General features: G+C 39.0%; 1 long non-coding RNA gene across 1 annotated transcript in view; it reads left to right on the top strand.

Annotated features, from left to right (window-relative positions):
- LOC112551368 overlaps window positions 1-18,487 on the top strand; it is a 271,740-nt gene extending 253,253 nt beyond the window's left edge. Inside the window, exon 3 of the long non-coding RNA XR_003095661.1 lies at window positions 16,875-18,487. This is a non-coding gene — a long non-coding RNA (uncharacterized LOC112551368). The remainder of the gene's footprint in view (window positions 1-16,874) is intronic.
- The last annotated feature ends 1,305 nt before the right edge of the window (window positions 18,488-19,792 follow it).

Here is a 19,792-nt window from a genome sequence, read left to right as displayed (position 1 = left end):
TGTGTCCCGCTATTGGCTAGTTCTAAATTATTCCTACGTGGCGGCTAGTAATTGGCTTGCTGGCCGTATAAAATTTTGTGTGACTTCCGCCCAAGTTGGAGAACTTTGAGCATGCTGCAGAGTGCCTCTAAAGATATCTGACTTGCGGCTGAGCTGATCAATAGCTTGATCACCTATCGATTCTTCTCCCCATCGCCGAGTGCAATCCTTCGACGTACCCTTTCCCTGCCGGCTTAATTTGAGGAAGGATTAGCTGGCCTGAGCCTTGCCAGCTGGAGCAACTCGTGGAGTTGTTTAAGCGACCGGACAACCTGCGTCGCGGCTACTAGCAGCGTAAGTAAAGTTTTTGCAACCAATACGCTTTGTCTGCCTCTCCATTCACCAGCCCGTCCAAACGACCGAGCAGTTTGTATATCACCTTGAGTTGGCTCCGGCCGTCCGAGACAAGATCATGCTATCTACATTTTCTTCTGCCAGCATATTCCTTTGTTTCCACAAACCCATCACGCGCATACACCTCAATTTGGTCTTTTACCGGTGTCTTAATTTGGGCAACCCTGATACACATAATCACTATGCCGCTGTAGGGCATTGTGTAGACGTGCCCTCTAAATATAATTTTCTAGCTATCACTTCATTCATGCTTCTATACAATGTAGTAATGGATGTTTCAAGAAATGGAGAAAGAGGGATTATGTAATTTACCTGCTGGGTTCTATTGGGATAAATTATCCCTCCAGTAGTGATTGGAAGGATAAATAGTTAATGTTTGCATGGTGTTCTGAAAATGTAATGAACTACATTAGTAGTAGTGTTAGTAACCCTGGTAGATTGAAGGAGCAGAGAGCAAACATCGTTCTCTTGTTTCAGAAAGTAATCCCTCCCAAGGGTATATGGCTACAGTCAGCCAGTACAGTGTCTTGGAAACTGCCTGAAGGAGATGATGTCCAGCCAGTGAATTTACAGAAAATGGGACCTGACTGTATCAAATTACCACATTTTCTCACAGCAGAAGAGACAAGAGAGATCTGGAACAGCTAACAGACAGCAACATTGCTGTAACAAAGGTTAGCTTGATTAGTGAAACATCAAGGTCATTTAAAAGAGAGTTGACTGATAATACCTTTGGAGTGAAGAAAAATTAAGTCATTTGACTCCTTCAGCTGCCTGAATAGTAATGCCACTGCTGCTGCACTGTGGAGCAGTATTCAAAGCAAGGTGCTTATAGTCTGGGCAGGAAATCACCTTCCCTGCCAAAGACATGCACTGCAAATTTGGGTGGTTAATTTTTGTGGGAAAGGTAATGGTATGTGTGGCATGACAATAAATATGGCATGTTTCACAGCAAAGAAAATGAAGAATACCTGTATCAGTGCTCCCAGTTGTCACAACCCAAAGGGTGTGATTTTTTGTTTTTGTGTGCTTCGGCACTGCTAAATTGTTCCCGCTAAATTATAGCTTCTTTGCACGGTGGAGTTTTCTGCTGCAAAAGAGAACCCCGGTGCAAGGGAGAATTTCCCGCCAATTTGAAGCTTTCTTTGCAGGGTGCATTTCTTTGTTGCAGCACAGAAATGCTCATTGCAAAGAGTTCCCGGCATTTGTATGCTAATTCAAGCCCCATTATTGGCCAGTTCTAAATTATTCACACGTGGCGGCTAGTGATTGGCTTGCTAGCCGTATAAAAGGCTTGAGTGGTTTCCGCCCAAGTTGGAGGACTCCACGAACACCAGGAGGAGGAGACTTCACGCTGTGTGAAGATCTCTAAGCGCTGCGGATCCCTACGGACCCAATGCATTTCAAGCAGGCAACAGAGGTCTGATCAGCCTCTAGCCTCTCCCCGTCGCCAATAGATTCCTAGACGTATCCCTCCCTGCGCGCAAAAGAACTGGACCCACGGAGCCTAGCAAACTTCGTGTGAGTTTATTCAGAGCTCTTTCAGACGAGTACTTTCTTCGGTTGACATGACAGGCTCGCGTGTTTAGAGCCCTCAGCCGGATTGGGCTAGAGTTCACGAGTTTAGAACTCTTGTCTGCCTCTCTTCTTTCCTGTCTGTAACCGCAACTCAAGCAAGTTTTCCAGCCTACACCACTGCCATCTCGGTGTAAGTAAACAATCTTTAAAACTACCGCTAAGCGTTTGTGCCTAATTCCAGCTCATCGCCCTCCCTCTCTGATCCAGCGTGCCCGGGCTGCTGGCCACAGCCCGTGTGCAGCACGGAAAAGGGCCCGGGTCGCTCCCAGCCCGCACACCAGTCCTCACGCTGGATGAATTCCCACTCCCACTTAAGGAGACATAAAGTTATCCCAAGTAGGGTTTGTATTCCATTGCTGAGAAGAAGGAGCTGAAGTGAATAGGATATTTCTTAGAGTACCATTTTATATACTTCCACAATACTGTTGAATGGCAGGTACTTGGAGGGGATGTGTGAATTGATTTGTACTTTTCTGTGCATCCATTTTATTGCCACTATCCTTTTCTCTTGTGTGCCAGTATACTATAAAGTTGCATCATGAAGAAGGAAGGGTATATTTGAACCTTTATAGACTAACTAAATAGGAAATATGTAGCATAAGCTTTCATAAACAGAGAACTTGCTTTATCAGATGCTGTGAAGGGATTACAGGAAGCAGAGCTGCTAAATAGAAAGCAGCTATTAAAATGCAAAGGGTACCACACCAGTAGATCTCATCTTAAGCCTATCACTAAATCAAGCTTTACGTTACAACCACATCTGCTCTCATCCCAATGACTGGGCTGCACTCCTTAAGGATCTGTTGCAAGGATTCTTACAATTACAATATGATCCTAAAGCTGTGGCCACTCAGATGAACACAGTCAGAGTCAGACCTCACTCTGGCCTACTACAATATTATCCCTGAGACAAAGACAATAGAAACCCTTTGGTTGCAGCTACAACCCCCAGCCTCTCCGACATATTCTTAGTGACTACCAACCTGGAAAATGACAAAACATCTCAAGGTGGGCATAAGAGACAAGCTTCTTCTGGTTTATGGGCAACCCCACACAGACTACCTAACTCCTATTGTTACCACAGTACCAGACTTTGCTTCAGTGCCAACTGTGCCAAATAACATGGGTTATAACATCTGTGGCTCATTTACTGCACCTCTACTAATGGCATATATACCAACCCTTGTTTGCAGTGACCTGTCAATATTGGACAGATGGGGCAGTCCCTATGTGCAAGAATCAATGAACACTAATTTGACATCAGTACCAGAAAGACAGACAAACATGGGGCAGAACACTTTAACCTCCCTCCCCATTACTGACCTCAGAGTGGCTGTCCTTAAACAACAAAACTTTACAAATGAACTTGAACAGGATATTACAGAACAAGAATCATCCACAGATTGATTTGTGGTAAGTATGGTCTGAACTTGAGGTACTTTACCTCCAGCCCACACACAGAGCCATGACATCTGGTCCGCAGGACACCCCATGGATTGGGAAATTTGGTGGTGGAGGAGCAGTGGCAACACTGCCACCCTCTCATGCTTCCAAATTCCCAAGACCCCCACTGCAGGGGTCCAAGCCGGGCTATTCCTCCTCCCCCCTAGACTGCCAGGCCATGCTTCTTCCCTATGGGGCTGGGTTGGGGCTGCCCCTTACCCCATCTACACAGCTGGATGGGGCCCCACTTCACGTGCCCTGGGAACTGGATCAGAATCACTGGCCAGACCCAGCCCACAGATACACCAGGCACAGCCCATCCAGCCTGCTGGGGAAAAAGATTGGGCACCACTAGTCTAAACCAAGACTAAGGATTTTTATCCTGTTATGTAGACTAGCTTTTATAACCCATGTTTCTCAGTCAGTTAACTGCTTTGTTTTTCTCTCTTCTACACACCTTGCCTTTCTCAGCAGTGTCCCTTTCCTTTTCCTACCCCTTGTAGTCTGCTTCCTATTTAGCAGCTTCATTTCCTACAGTCTCTTCATAGCATCTAATGAAGTAAACCTTCTGCTTAAAAAAGCTTATGCTGTACATCTGATCCAATTAGTTTACAAATATGCAGATTTATCCTGCCTTCTGCTTGTCTTCAGACTAATACAGCTAACGACTTCTGTCATGAACCCAGACCTTGGTTTCAGCTCTATTCTCTCTACTACAGAGTAGAGACCTAACAGGCAAGTAGTTAGCATAACCAACTCATTGCCACCACCTTCTGCTCCTCTAGGTATAAGTTGCAGTTGTGGATGAAGGTTTGGGGAGTGGAGTGCTCTATGCTGCAGTAATCCTAACCAGTATCTTTTAAAGTAGCTTTATACTGTTCTACCAGAGACCGTTAGGGTTCCCTGTCAGGCCACTGATCAGGAGAACAGAAAGGTGTCTTAGAACCACCATTTCCCTTACACATGTGGGCCTCAACACTTTTTAGACTCAAGGAATCCCTCACTAGACCCAAGGCATCCCTTGGAAAATGCTAGCTCTTAGCTTTCACTCTATAGAAAAATAATAGAGCAATTCTTCTGTTGCAATGAAATTAAAAGACCACAATAGGTTAAAATGGCTATCGATTTCTATTGGAAATCTGTGGATTTATCTTGGGAATCATTAATGGTGCTAATATTGTACAGCACCCTACAACACCCTTAAAAGGAACCTGCAGCACTTCAGAGTGCCATGGTACCCTGATTGAGAAACACCCCTTACTCCATATCTAGTGTACAATGCGTGTAGCCCTGCTGAAAGATCTAACCCACATTGTTCAAAAGCTTGACTTCAGCTTTTAGCCATTATTCATCAAACTGAATAATTTCCTTCATTGCAAGCATAGTTTTGTTTTCCAAAAAAATATATTTAAAAAAGTATTTATCCAGCTTTTCCTTTTTAATTCTGGTGAAATGTCAATACTTCAGCCAATTAGATGATTTAAAAAAGAATTATAAATAAGTTTTTACTCAAAAGAATAGAACAGTAAGCATTTTCGAAACTTCTAAAAACATAATATACCATGGAATTGTTAACTAGAACATTAACTGGAAAAAAATAATTTAAATGTCTTTACAATTTTGACAGAAACAAAAACCAGAGAACTTTAAATTAATGCTGACACACAGAAAAAGTAACATCCAATTGGACTGGGTCAGAATGTGCTAATAATACTCAATGGTATTTTAATACCAGCTGGTTGTGAGTATTAACCCTGGAAATTAAAGGGTTTTTCCTCCACTCAGTGTGCGCACACAAGCCCCATTAATGTCAATGGTAAATTAGGCATACTTATCAACAGAAGAATAGAGACCCCCTCAGATATTTTCTCAACATATTTGAATATAAAATTTTGAAGGATTTATAGTACAATTATCACACATACGCTGTATCGCAGGTAGGAAGAGAATATGATGATTTTTATGTCAAAACTTGGGTTATTAGTCGTGAATAATGGGAAAGAGAAATATCAGCAACTGGAAGTAACAGCTCATGCTGGCTCATTTGAACTACATAGGTTTTCTGCTGAGAATGCAGAAGATAATTCAAGTGATTATTACTGATTCCAGTTATTATATTTCTATTTTTCTTCAGTGTATAAATGACAGGTTATTACTAAGTGGCAAAGTTACATTGCTTCTGTTCTACAGTTCAATCTATTTGGCTAACAAAACATTAACTAGTAGGGAAACCTGTAGAAAAACCCAAAGGGAGTAAAGTATCATCAAGATGCATTATGTGAACAGCTTGGAGTTGAAAGGTATCCTGTGGAAACTGTTCCATTTATATGGAATTTCTGCAAACAGAGTTAAGTAAATGTTTTATACCAGTATCCCGCTGGTTTTTGACTATGGATCAAGATGTTGAGCAAGATGCCTTTGAAATATAGGACTTTAATTTATGCAACTTGCACTATTTTTAGTGTCAAACAGATGTTATACTTTGAGATCTTATTCAAATTAGGGATATTTGGGACTTTATTTCAAAGTTGTTCATTTTAGTTTGCTATACTTTCTAAATATTGACCCTGGGATGCATAATAATGCTTATAGACAATCTAACACTAAATTTTGCATTGCTGTAATATGACATAATTATATCATTTCCTTAAGTAAAATGAAAGAAAACCTCTGAAAAATGCTTGTTTTTCTTTCCAAATAGAGTGATAGTTGCCATTGAGATTGAGGTCAATGCAAAGACAAAACAAAAATGTGAAAAAAATCAATAAATATCTAAATTATTTAAGAAAAGATACAACAGGGTGTCTTACTGTCATGCACCATACCCTGTATTTGAAAGCAGACAGGTGGATTGTCTATAGTCAGCATTGGTTTGGACACTCTATCCAGCATGCTCATTAGTAGCTCAGAGTCTGGGCTCCCTGTTAGTAGAAAGGCAGGGATCACAGCAGGGAAGTTATATCTCAGGATTCCTGCTCTATCTTAGCAAAGCCTTGCAAAGCCTTTTCTGGCAGCTCATTAGTAGGTGCACTGATGCATAAGAGACAGTCATTAGAAGTGTTTTTCAACATTGGCTTTTGATCAGGTGACTAGAAGCTTCATAGAGACATTTACTTACATTGTTTTCTATAAGAGATTCTGTTGCTATATTGAGAATGACATACATATAAAATGTGGAAAACTAGCTTGACCTTTTTATGACAAAAGAAAAAAAGCTCCATTAGTTTCCTGAATCTTGTCTTTATATTGTCAACTATGACGTAATAGAAGCACAGAGTACTCCCCCAGAAACTGCACTCTTTTAGCTTTAATAATCTATGCCAAGTTCAACTATATCATTTGATTTAAGGTTATGACAAGAGGGACACTAGTGCACAAGCTGGCATGCCATAAGCTTTATGAAGTTACCTTTAATGATAAGCATTAGCTCCTTTTTTCCCCAGAAAGGCCAGCATTTTTAGCACTCCATATAAGGCTAAATCTCTCCTATAGGGCAGAGCAAGACACACAGTAAAATTGTATTGGATCCAGCAGGGAGAGCTCTATAATTTCTCAAAGTGTCTCAATTAGAAGAATATATTGCTCTATGGGAGTATGTTTATCAAACATAATAGTAATTGTAATCACATAGCAATAGTGATAATAGTGGTGCAAAATAAACTGTCTAAAGTGTGAGCAGGGTTATGCAATATGAATGAACTTGTATATCCTTAAACATAAATTGTAGGGCACTGCTTAAAAGTTAAACAATATGCATACTTTCTTTTTCTTGGCTTATTACTAGTACCTTCAGTTATAACGCTTCACATCCAAATGAGGCAATGTTATCCAGTGAAAAAATCCTGTATTCATACAACGGTTATGCCCACTAAAAGAAAGTCATGTTAAGCACATACTATGACATGCATCCAAAACAAGAGAAAGGAAAGCCACTATTGTAAAAGTTTACTGAAACAAAATACATCAGCTTAATCAGGCCTGCTCCTGGCTATGTAAGAGCCTGACATGCCAATTACATAAAGTCCCAACTCAGCTAAGACTCCTGCTGACTAATTCAGGGTTGATTGTTTTCCGCTACATAGCTCTGAGTGCTTGTTAAGGGTAAAAAAGGGAGAGAGGCAACAATTGTAAGAATTCTTTGCTTCCATCAAACTGTCTTATGATTGCCAGCAATTAGTTAAGCTCCTTGGCAGTAAAATGACAAGATGAGACTTGACCAAATACAATGTGTGGAGCACATAGGCATCTGCCCCAGCTGAAAGACATTACAATGTTTGTTAACCTTAAGGGTCATTCCTGATTCACTTCTGCAGACAGAAAACAAGATTTATATAACACAGATCAATACAGCCCTAAGACTTTCGCCATTGAGGATGCTAGATTGAGGCACTTCTCTTTATCAGTTTACCATGACACTAATGTATTTTGCCTGTTTTGCCTGGGCAGTGATGAATCTGTTGGCAAGAGAAAACAAATAAGTTCTGTTGTTGAGAGACATGTTGTCTATGATTTGTCTCAGCAGACATGCCAACTTGCTGGCCAATTCATTTCCTATTTAATTTAAGTGGCATATCTGTCTTCCCCTTTCTGGTATGTCTTTTGTCTGCTGCACAACCATACTGGCACTATGAGAAGAGTCTGTAGTAGATCTCTTCAGGTAGATTGACATAGCAAAGCCTGAAATAAAATACAGCCTTGGTCTCTAATTTTTAATAGCATCTTATTGGTAAATAGTTCCATTGTCTATAAGGTCGGATTCCTGCAATACATTTAATGATCTATTTTAGATTGATTTTCACTATTTGCTTAGCAAATTCATAACCCATTAAACTTTTTAAAAAAGGTGCTGTACTGACATGGTTTAAGAAACCAAAAAGGTAATGATTATTTTTGTTTGAGAGAAAACTTAAACAAAATCCTATGGTTTGAAAATAAAATATCCATTCAAGGCCCAATTCTAGTTTTCCTTAGGCAGGGAGCGTTCCCATGAGGGGTGGGGGAGAACTGGGGTGGGAGACCCTGCCTAAGGACTGCAAGATCAGGCCTGCTAGTGGCTGGAAAAAAATGTTATTTACATCATAAAGCCTTTCTGTTGCTTCCGAATAAGAAATGCAGTACTAAGCCTGTCTCCCTGACTGTGCCATTCCTTTATTAAAGCAATTAGTTATACAGAGTGTTCATCGTTTCTGGAAATAAGATGAAATATAAATTATATATGTATAAAATAATGTATTTTCTACAAGATGTGCAAAAGAAAATCCGCATTAAATGAACACCCTCCTCTAAAGTCTCCCAAATTTGAATGCTTAGAAAATGGTGTTAGAGAGCTCTCAGCCCTGCAATTTCCTCATCCAGCTAGGCTGATACAGCTCCGTTTGTTAACCTGCAGGGCAAGGTGCAAAGCCTATTTTGTTCATTTAGGGCCTGATTCTGCCATTCTTACTTAGGTTGAGCAGTGCCACAGTCCAAAACCAGTTATATCAGCTCCAGTGGGACCATATGGTTCTACTCAGTGTGAGTAAAAGTGGCAGAATCAGGTGCTTGGGCTTTTTATTATCCCCACCCTGAGATACATTCAGTGATGGAAAGGCATTTTGGTTTTAGAAGATTTTTTTCTTTATACTTTTCTTCTTATTATGATGGGATACTAGATTTTACTATTGTGTGTTCCTTTGATGTTAAATTTTGTTTCAAGAATGCAGCTGTGGTTGGGACACAAGCTGTGTAAATTGAACTCAAAACTAAATACAGTGCCTGAAACAGTATAATAGAGTAAATAACATTTCAAATGTTCAGTCTTGAAAAGGCTTATTACTGGATGTGGTATCTACTGCCTACCAAGAATAATTTTATTAATGCCAGTAGAACTATTCACAATAGTAAGCGTTGCCCTCGGGAGCGACTGTTGACAAGATTGCACCCCGAGACAGGGAAGAGCTTAAATAGGTGGACTGTGGCACCGTGGAACACTGCAATTCCTTAACTAAAACAGAATTTAAGCAATGGAATAGTTAACATAAGCCCACACTTCACAAATGTGCCAGCTAAATCTCTGTGGCAGAACACATTAATTATAGCAGTCAGTTTACCTTTATCCTTCACAACATTTCTGATTAAAATTTCACACATTACAATGATATGCGTCTTTTCTACAAGCTATGAAATTTACTTAGCGTCAATAAGTTCTTATTTTATTATTGAAAGACTTGGAATATATAAAAAGTTGACTTCTGATCTCTGACAGAAAAATCAAAGACTTAACTTCTGTTTGGCTATACTTAGGCTACATACGTGCAGTGACGTCCTTGAGCAAAACATTCATTAGCAACACCATATGAAAAAGAATAATAATAAAAAAAGTTCTCTGCCAATATAGGATCTGTGCTTTCAAATTTTATATTTGCTAAGCTTAATTAAGCTGTAGATTATGTTTTGAAAGGTATGTTCAATTAATTGAATCCCTCAAGAGGAATTATATACAACAAAAGATAATCATAACATTTATCTATTTAACAAATGTATATGCTTAGATTAAAAATGTTCTGGATTTTTATTCCACAGAGGTAAAAAGATTGATAGAAAAATAATTTCAGCCAATAATTGTGAGTACTTATGACATTTAATGTATATAATAAAACATGTCCAAATACATTAATTATTCTTCCTACAGAAAACTTTATTTTGTGGACATTTATTTATGTAGAAATGTTTTTAATTATTTTTATTCGGTGCCTTTATTTATTTATTCATTTTTTTCTTATATACTTTAATATAGATGAAACAAAGTTCTAATATGGTATCATGAGGTTTTCATTGTATCCGTGTTGATCTAAGGACATAGGCAGGCAAGGTTCTTTGGGTAGCTGTGATATCTTTTATTAGACTAATTGAGTAGTTGGAAAAAAGTTCTTAGCAAGCTTTCGGGCACAAGTTGCCCTTCATCAGGCATAGGGAGTGTCTGCTGGTCTGAGACTCCAAGAAATTTGAGTCCCGTTTTTGTTTTTAGGGTTTTTTGTTGTTCTCCCGCCCTGGCGGGGGGTCGGGCTAGAAGATCTATTAGGTCCCTTCCGACCCTAAAACTATGAAAGCTATGAAAGCTATGAAATGAGAGAGGCTAATATAGCATCATGGCAGCTAAAGCATGCTTAGTGAAATTCATCTTTGTGTAAAGGTACTGTACATGTTGTATGCCCAATTTAACTCTTTATCATTAAGACTGAAGGATTTAGTTGGGGTTTAAGTTACATTTTGGGTTGTTCTCCATGGTAGTTGGATTAACCCTAAAAGTGTTTTGAGCAAACCCATGCATGCACTTCAAATATATATGGTGCACCTTTATTACACTACTGTAGCCCTACCTTCTAGCTACTTGTATCATTTGGCAATATGGAAGAGAAGTAATAATATAAAGTCATATTAGGAATCAAACTTGTCTTCTGTAAAAGCAGATATTTTAGATTTTTTAAATCCTTAGTTTCAATGTGTATGCTATTTAGTGGACTGACACTACTATTCCCAAACAGTGGATTGACTATTTGGACTTCATAGACAATAGTTTTGATTGTAAAGATTTTCTTGCAATCAAAATAACATTTGTTGACATATGTAGAATTTGATGACCACTATATGCTTTATATTTGGGAACAGAAGATCACACTGATCACTGAAAGGATGTAGCAGTATTGCATAAAGGGAAATCTTGTTCTCACCTCCATAGAATCATTGTCCATAGAATCCATTCAATCTTTCTATGCAAGGTGTAGGGCAGGATTTAGAAACAGCATGGCTAGGGACAGAAATTACACATAAACTGGTAAAATTATCAGAAACTGATTCAAATCTGTAACACAACAGAAGTTCAGTGCACATAAACTTCTTTCAAAATGGCTAAAACGGGTTTAAAATAAACCTGGATAGATGTAGTATCAGACTTAACTGATTTAGGTGAAATCAGTTTATTGAACTTCTGCCCAGATCCCCTCCAGATTACTCAAATTAACTCACAGTCCCCCAGCATCCCAGGATGCTTTGCACTTCCCCCTCAAACCCTCCCCTTGAAGGGTGGATAGGCTAGTCTTGGCCCAAGATGTCTGCTCCAGCCTAGCAGGAAGGCATGCTCAAGCACACCCCTTCCCCCCCGCGCCCCCCCATCTTCTAGCCTGGGCCACTGTAGGCATATGACTTGATTTCTGGAATCAAAAGTAAATGTCTGCTCACTTGATTATCAATTCAATCTACACAGATTAAACTAACCTGTGAAGATTGAATCAATCAGCTTTGGGCTTTTTGACTGTCTGTACTTAGCCAATGGGGAAGTGTACTTTCCTCCACTGTCCAAAGCACATTGTTTTGGCAGCAGACAGGTTCACTCATTGTTGGGGGTTATGGGAAGGACCACAGGAATGATGAAATCAGAGGACCTGCCACTGAGCAGAGTCTCTGATCCTGACCCTTGAGAAGAAGGTGTTAGAGCTTCAGAGGCTACTGCACTCTAAAGAATAGAATAGTTTCCAAGAGTATCTCCATTGAAGCTCTACAGCCTTATAGGGAGATTCAGCTTTTTATTCTCTACCTGTGTGTTAACAGATCCCCGGTGAGATCCAGAAAGCTGGGGTTTGGATTTATCTTGCCTGGAAATGTACAATAATAACAACATAACTTCAACCATTGAGCTCCAAGTGCTAATTCAGCTGAGACCAAGTTTCACTGTGGGGACTACGTGTATCCATTATAGTCCTAGAAGTAGGGGAGCCGTGAGTGAGACATAGCCAGAACAGATCTGGCATACTGTAAAATAGGTTCCCTGCCTGAAGTCCTGTGGATAAGCAGTGCGTGACTTCAACCTGAATATAAACAAGGGAACTATTGTCATATTTGATTCCACAGTTGTGTGTACTTTATTGGTTACTTCCCAGTCTATGACATCTGATTTGGGAAAGCGCTTAAAGATCCCAGAATGAAAAGGCTATGTAAATACAAGCATTGGTTATTTCTAATGAGCTGACAGAGACCAATGGGCTGAACTTTCTTATTGAAAGGCTCCTTACATAAAATAGTTTAGCTAGAGCTCTTCTTTCACACCTTCTGGGGACGTGTCCAAAGGAATAACCCAAAGATCTCACTTCTACTAAGTTCACAGTCTATATTATTCTCTTTTAATAAAGGATTAATTTTCTAAACATCTATGAATTTCAAACAAGAAATTTCATACTGTAAATTAAAAAAGTGTTTAGCTGTAGGGTAATCTCTTTCCCCTTGTCTAATCAAGCTCAATATGCTAAATGAATTTATTTTAAGATTGTAATTGTTTTACCAATATAAGCTAAGCCAGATAGGTGTGTCATTATATAAATAACAGTATTACTAAAACAGTTAATAGCAAGCCCAGAACGTAGCGAATTACATCTTTTTTGGCTACTCAGAACAGTAAAAGGTTTGGTAAGAGACACAGGAAACTTATCTGGTGTTTCTCTAATGTGCTCAGTAAACAAAAACCCATGGTACAGAAGTGTCACTCCATAGAAAGATCATAGTTTAAGGCATCAGTTCCAAATAAATAAATAAATAAATAAAGCAAACTTTGCTCCAGTGCAGAAATTTTTCAAGAAGTGCTTCTGTATATTACCACATAATCTTAAAGTGTCCCTGTAAAAATGTTACAGATAGAACACAGTTCAACAGTCAAACTTTTAGGATCTAGATATGCATATGTAAACTTAAAACTTCACTAATCTATGCACCAGAAAGATCAATCACTCATAAAAAATATTCCCCTACCCCATGAACATAATACCAACCTATGAAAAAACATTTGACACACCAACATGCTCCTTGAACCCACAGTTTGATTTCATACAAAACAAAAATCTACATAGAACTAGTACAGCTGTTTTGAATATCTGGAATAGCACAAAGTAACCACAGTAAACCTGGGATTTGGGGCCCTATATATTCACATTTCTAATATTATTCTTGTTTACTCTTTTTTTTATGGGAAGCAAAGATGACCATGAAATAGAGGTGTGAAAATTTAGATAACAGCTAATTAGTTTTAGTAGGACTGTTACATGAGCATAATGGATTTTCAGCTTTCTCTCTTCTTTATCCTCTGACTTAAGGCAATTATATAACAGCAGTTCTGGAACAAGTTATTGTTCATAATTTCACAAAATAGACTACCCACTTAAGCCTGCACCAATTAATTGAATTTATATGAAATTGTTTATTCGGTTTTAATCATATTGAGCCATATTTTGTTCAGTATTGAGCAAACTTACTTATATTGGGTCCTCTTGATTTTAGTACATATGTTGCTGTATATTTCTATAGCATTTGCAAACAGGAAAATATATTTCTTGTCTTAAATCAGTGACAATCACATGGTAACTTTTATTTTACTCACAAAGCCAAAGGAGATGGACAGGGAGAAGAAATTCAGTAGTCATAACATCAGGTTAAGCTGTCAGGATTTGAAACACTCCATTTTATATAGATCCCAACCTAAGTAGCTATGGCTCCAGCTCACAGGTTAGAATAGCAGCTTGTCTGGTATATTTGGACCTGTGAATCTACATTTCTATTTCTTTCCTCCTCTTATCCCTCCCTTCCAAGCTGTGTGAAGCTGTTGTAGAGATGATCTCTGTAGTACAGTTTGCCAGTATGACTATATATTAGATGGAATACTTTGCTCTAATATGATGGAAACAAGTGATTGATGGTTTGTCTTATTGGCTGCTGTTTATTTAGGATGTAAGTGATCCTGCCAGAACAGGTCAGTATGGCTCATAGCAGACTGTAAAAACATGTTGGCAAAGAAGTCATTTTGAAATGCATTCAATGAAATGGTCAGTCTGAGTTGTGGCCACACACTGAAGAGTTATGGCCTCACACCGAAGGAGTTGGTTTGAATCAATGACTGTAGAATATGTGACAGAAATGAACTTATTTTATTAAAATCAAATTTTAAAGAGAGGTCCTTTAAACTACTGCTAACCCTGCTCCTATCTACTAGAACTCAGCAAACTCACTGGAAAAGAATTCTCCCACAAGAAACTAGTGTAATGTTTTCACTTACTAAATATTCACCAATACTTAAAAAAACAAATAAACTAGAAAGGTATTAGGCCTGCAGAATTTAGCAGAAAGGCTTTTTCTCAATTCCAACAAAGGGTACTACAATATACTCTAGCATAGTGGGGCTTAGTGTTTTTGCCCAGTGGACCAGAATGGCAGTGCCCAGTCTGTCCTGGGCCAAATACAGCCAGTGCTCCTGATCCAGTGCCTGGGCAGGCACAGGGGGCAATTTCTGGCCATGTGGGGGAGAGGTAGGGGAGGTCTGTCCCCAACACCACCCTGCAGGGGAAAGGAGCTTGACCCAGCCCTATGGAAGGGGAAGGAGGTGTGGTCTTCAATGGGTGGGGAGGGGACATGGCCCAACCCTGCGGGAGAGGGTGGCATGGCCCCACCCTGCAAGGGAAGAGGATATGGCTTGGCCTTGTGGGGGAAGAGGGAATGGCCAGGCCCCAACCCAATCCTGCAGGGATGGAAGGGGTCATGGCCCAGCTCTGATCCAGAAGTGGGGAGAAGCATGACCTAACCCTGCAGGGAGAAGGAGGTATAGCTTGGACGTAGCTGGCCATGCAAGGAATGAAATTTCAGGATTTTGCAGAGGTGAGGATGGCCATATTAATGGTCACCATCCCCCCTGCTGCCAAATTTTCAGACCTATGTGGAGCCCCACAGGCCAGATGCAATGGCTCCACAGGTCACATTTCACTCTCAGGTCCAAGGTTGACCACCCATACTGCAGCACTATGCTTTGCTTGCTAAAAATTGTGGTTGATCCCCCTTCTTAGTTTCAAGTTAAATTATATTACATTTGCCAAAATTTGTCTGAACAATTCTCCATTAACAACTAGATAGGTAGGATAGCTGGTTGTTTGGAACATTGCAAAAACATTATACAGGCACTTCTGGATTGGCTCTCATGTGTAATCATCATTCATGATGTTTATAATGTAAAAGCTCTCAATAGTCTGAGACTCAGTTATTAAAACTGCTCTTCACTTATAGAATAGTCGGAAGCTGTAATCAGTTGCAGCATTCTTGCTGTCACTATCTAGGTTGGAACTCATGTACTATGGTTTCTGTGCTTTCAAGATAGCCTGCTTGGAGGCCATGGCACAGTGCTGTGCATAAAATCAAGTGGAGTATTTATTTCCTTTAGTATTGGTGATGGAAGCCAGAGGATCTTCTATCCTTAACTTCTATCCTTAACCTTTGTTATTTGAAATGGTATCTCAGATATGAGCCAAACCATTGTGAAGAGATTTTAATTTAATCGATTTGCTGACCCAGACTGCTTTTCAGGCTTTGCCTCCTTGCAGCACAATGTGGCGATTCTGAAGGGGGCATGTTCTGTTCCCTTCTTGGCTGGAGCAGCAGAGTCCATGAAGTGACACACCATCTACCCAGGAGACAGAGGTGTGAGCAAACCACCCTGAGATTCTGAAGGACTGTGCTGTGGCTTTTCTGCAAAGGGAACACATATAGACATTCATTCTCTCAAGATAAACTCTTCTGACAGTGATTTAACCCTGTTGTTCCCAGGTTATTTTTCTACTTGAATGGCCGTGTTTACTCTGGCAGAAAATTCCTGAACATCTGTACACTTGTGATTTTTCCTGGGAGAGCAGCAACTCTCCCAGGAGAAACTAAATGACTGCCTGTATATGATCTTAGTATGAGGGATTTAAAGCTTCTAGCCCCTCTGGCTACCCAGGTGGGTATCAATATGATGCTACATTAAGGAATTCCAGGGTGGGGGGAGGGGTGGGGGCACACCGTCCGAGCCCGGGTTCCACTGGTGGAGCCCACCCCAGCAGCAAGCAGTTACTAGGGGCAGGAAGCAATGTCTCAGTCCCTGCCAGGGGACCGCTGTCTCCTGGCCCCTGGGCTAGCACCCAAAGGGGAGCCTAGTGCTCCCCCTGGCTGCTGCAGGGACCCATTGTAGGGCTGCAGGGAGTAGGAGCAGACTGATGCTAGGAGCAGCAAATCTTCTCCCGTGTCCCTGCATATGTAGACACGTGCCCGGGAGAGTTTACTTTGAATAGTTACTCAAGAATAAACTGTTCCCAGATTATTGGCACGTCAATGTGCTCATTACAAATATGTTATAAATTTCCATATTTTAACTAAATTAAAATCACATTTTATTTAACCCAGTTTCACTAATGTAAGCATGGTTAAATTCCACTTGGATTTTCTGAATTTCATCTCAATTTCATTAAAAGTAAGCATTTCAGGAATAACTCTGAGGCAGTCTGACATCTTCACTTAATTCTAATCTTACAAACAGAAATGCAAGCTAAATATAATTTAACAAGGAATGGCTTTAAATAGTTCAATTTGTACAAGTTAATATCCATTTTGTATACTTAATGTTGTTTTTGTATTTACAGAGTGAGGACACAGGGTACGATTGTGTACCAGAGGTCTATTGGGGAAGAAATGGGCTTGAGATATCATATCTCTGAAATATGGAGCAGCAACTTCACAGCACATCATTTTGAAATGTTTATCACAGAAAAAAAATCTCCCCTTTTTACTATTAATAGTGTAGCAGGAGGATTGTTTAGGACACTGAGAAAATCAGAAGGGCAGCTTTTTTATGGGTTTTAAATATTTATACACTCAGATTGGGATGTGTTGACTGAAGTGAAAACACTGAAATTAAAAGGAAATATGGTATCGAATAAGAGACCATGCTGAGTTTCATGATAAAGAAATCATCCTTGCCTTGTTTTACCCAGCTCAAGCTGCCTCTGTAGGTTCATTTTAAACCATCAATTAACATGTTTAGCAGAGTGAAAGATAGAAAATGTTTCCACTCGACAGCATGCAATCTGCCCTGGGGATATTTGTATAAAGGTGGCCACTATTCAGACTCTTAGCCCCACTTTGGGAAGATACAACTTGATAGGGTGTTGATGGTGACAAACTCAGTTATGTTGAAGACACATGAAAATTGCACTGGTCTTATAGTGTATTACTATGTAACACTGTCTCCATGTTATCTGGACCAGAAATATTTCATTTCACTAGATCGCAATCTTGTAAGACAGCCTTGTCATTTTAATTTGTCACTCTTTTCGTACTACATCTCACTGAAGTCTCATCTCCCCAACCAAGTGCCATGGGCTACTACTGTGGAAAGAAACCTGTCACAGAATAGAAAAGGTAAAAACCACCAAACAGAAAGTTTATGGCTTAAATCACCACTCAGAGCTCCATTCCCATAGGATTAACAGGTAGTACAATTCACCCAAAGCTGAGTTAGAAAGATCTGTAATTTCAGCTATTATATATAAACACACATCTCTCCTGCTGTTTCTTGTTACTACGTCTACAACTGCTATCACTCCTGTATAGCAATGTCACTCACAGAAGAAAGCAGAAGGGAGAAATGGAAAAAAATGAAAGCATTAGTAGTTAAGAAGAGAAGTTATGACTGACATGACGTCAGATTCAAAAGTAGCCCTGGGAACTCTGCAGCAGAGTTGATGGTAAGAGAAAAATATGGAAAAACTACAAAGATACAGAAGATAAAACATAACTGACTTGAAGATTCTTGAATGGTGAAGTCAGTAATTTCATCAGTATCTCTTTAGCTAAGAAGCCAACACACATAAAAAGAAAACAGTGTTATAGGCCTATCTGGTATATTTCGATTCCTCATAAAATATGACATGTTTTCCTTTCAAAGTGTCAAAGAGCCAACACTAGGACAGATAGGGAAGTTTTTTCTCTTAAGAATAAACACAATTATATTCTTGTTTCCTCTGATTTTTTTTTAATCTACAGAAATAATTAATCAAAATAAATGAGCTAGTAACCCCACAATACTAGCAGCACTTTTGTGTCATTTTCCGTACAGTGCAGCATGTGTGACAGGATTTCACCAAAATGACTTATGTTTCTGAACATTGTATTAAAGCATATTATTTGTAAATGAAAATATGGAATTGACTATTGAAGTCATACCATTTCTTTGGTTCTGAGAGCTTCTCTGGAATCTCTGTATATATTTACACTATAGTGAAAACAATCAAGGGCCTGATTCTCAGTTGTTATAAGTCTCCTTTACATTCCTCTGGTAGCATCAAGGGACCTTAAGATAATTGAAAATCAGTTCCTTAGTAAACAAACAGAAGTTTACTAATGAGAGAGAAAAAAATCTCAAAACTAAGCACTGGAAAGTCCTGTCTTGTAAAGATGGAGAGGTTTCTGTGAACCACTTCATAGAGCATATATCTTACGCCATGGACACAAACACTGAAATATTCCTATAGATAAGACAACGTTGCTTATCAGGGAAAGTAGATAATGCAGTTCCGGAATGACAAAAGTTAGAGAAAAGAAACATAACTAGCAAAATATATAAAGAAGCTGAAAAATATTATGTAAATAATGAAGTTTTATACTAGTTATGTACCACATTATTGCTAGGTTTCTGCAGAGTCAAATGCTGTATCAGTGGTTAGAATCTAGAGATGGAGTTGCTCTCCTGCTCTGCAGGGAATATATGTACCTGGGAGAGACATTATCCTCAGAGCAAAGACAAGAAGTGGAATGAACAAAGTGATTGAGCACTGTTAGAGGTTTTGTTTTGTTTTTAAAGGGGATAGGTGAGTAATTTATAAATTATACATTAAGTAAAATGTAAATGTTATTTTTTATTGTAAAGGAAAATTAATAATATATATGGATAATATTATAATAAGTTTTTGAGTTGTGTGTTGGGTTGGAGGAAAGGTATTTTATATTTTATTTTATGTTATTACTTAATAGGTTTGGGGAATTTGTTTTTGTGTTTAGGGTGGTGAGATAATTTTTTTTTATTGGGTTTTTAGTTTTGCTTTTTTTAAGTAGTTTTATTTGGGATTTGGATTTTTTATTTTATATATATTTTTTACTGTTTTTTTTTTAGAAGGGGGGTTATTTTTACTTCTATTTTGGGGGGATTCAAGTTAAGTTGTTATTTTATTTTGTAAGTTGTTATTTTTAAATAAAAATTGTTACTTTTGTACTTTGCTAGGTTTGGGATTTTTTAGCGCCATTGGTCAGCTTAAGGCAATTCCTTTTTCTTCTTTACTTATCAGCAAACTACAGCAGATGCGTTAGGTCATTACCTCGTGGCCTCCGGGTTCCGCGAAACTGACCCCCCCCTTCAGGGTGTCAGATTGGCCTCCTCCCAAAAGCCTCCTCAGGTCGGGCCTCACAATCTTTTTTTTGACTTGTTGTATTTGTATATATTTATGTTGATTAAAATTATGTAGAGTAATATAGTTATTAATATAATTTGTTAGATTTTTGATTT

This window comes from Alligator sinensis, unplaced genomic scaffold (genome assembly GCF_000455745.1).
Source record: "Alligator sinensis unplaced genomic scaffold, ASM45574v1 scaffold738_2, whole genome shotgun sequence".
Lineage (NCBI taxonomy): Eukaryota > Metazoa > Chordata > Crocodylia > Alligatoridae > Alligator > Alligator sinensis.
Note: the sequence above shows the minus strand (reverse complement) of the source record. Positions and strands in the feature narration are given on the sequence as shown.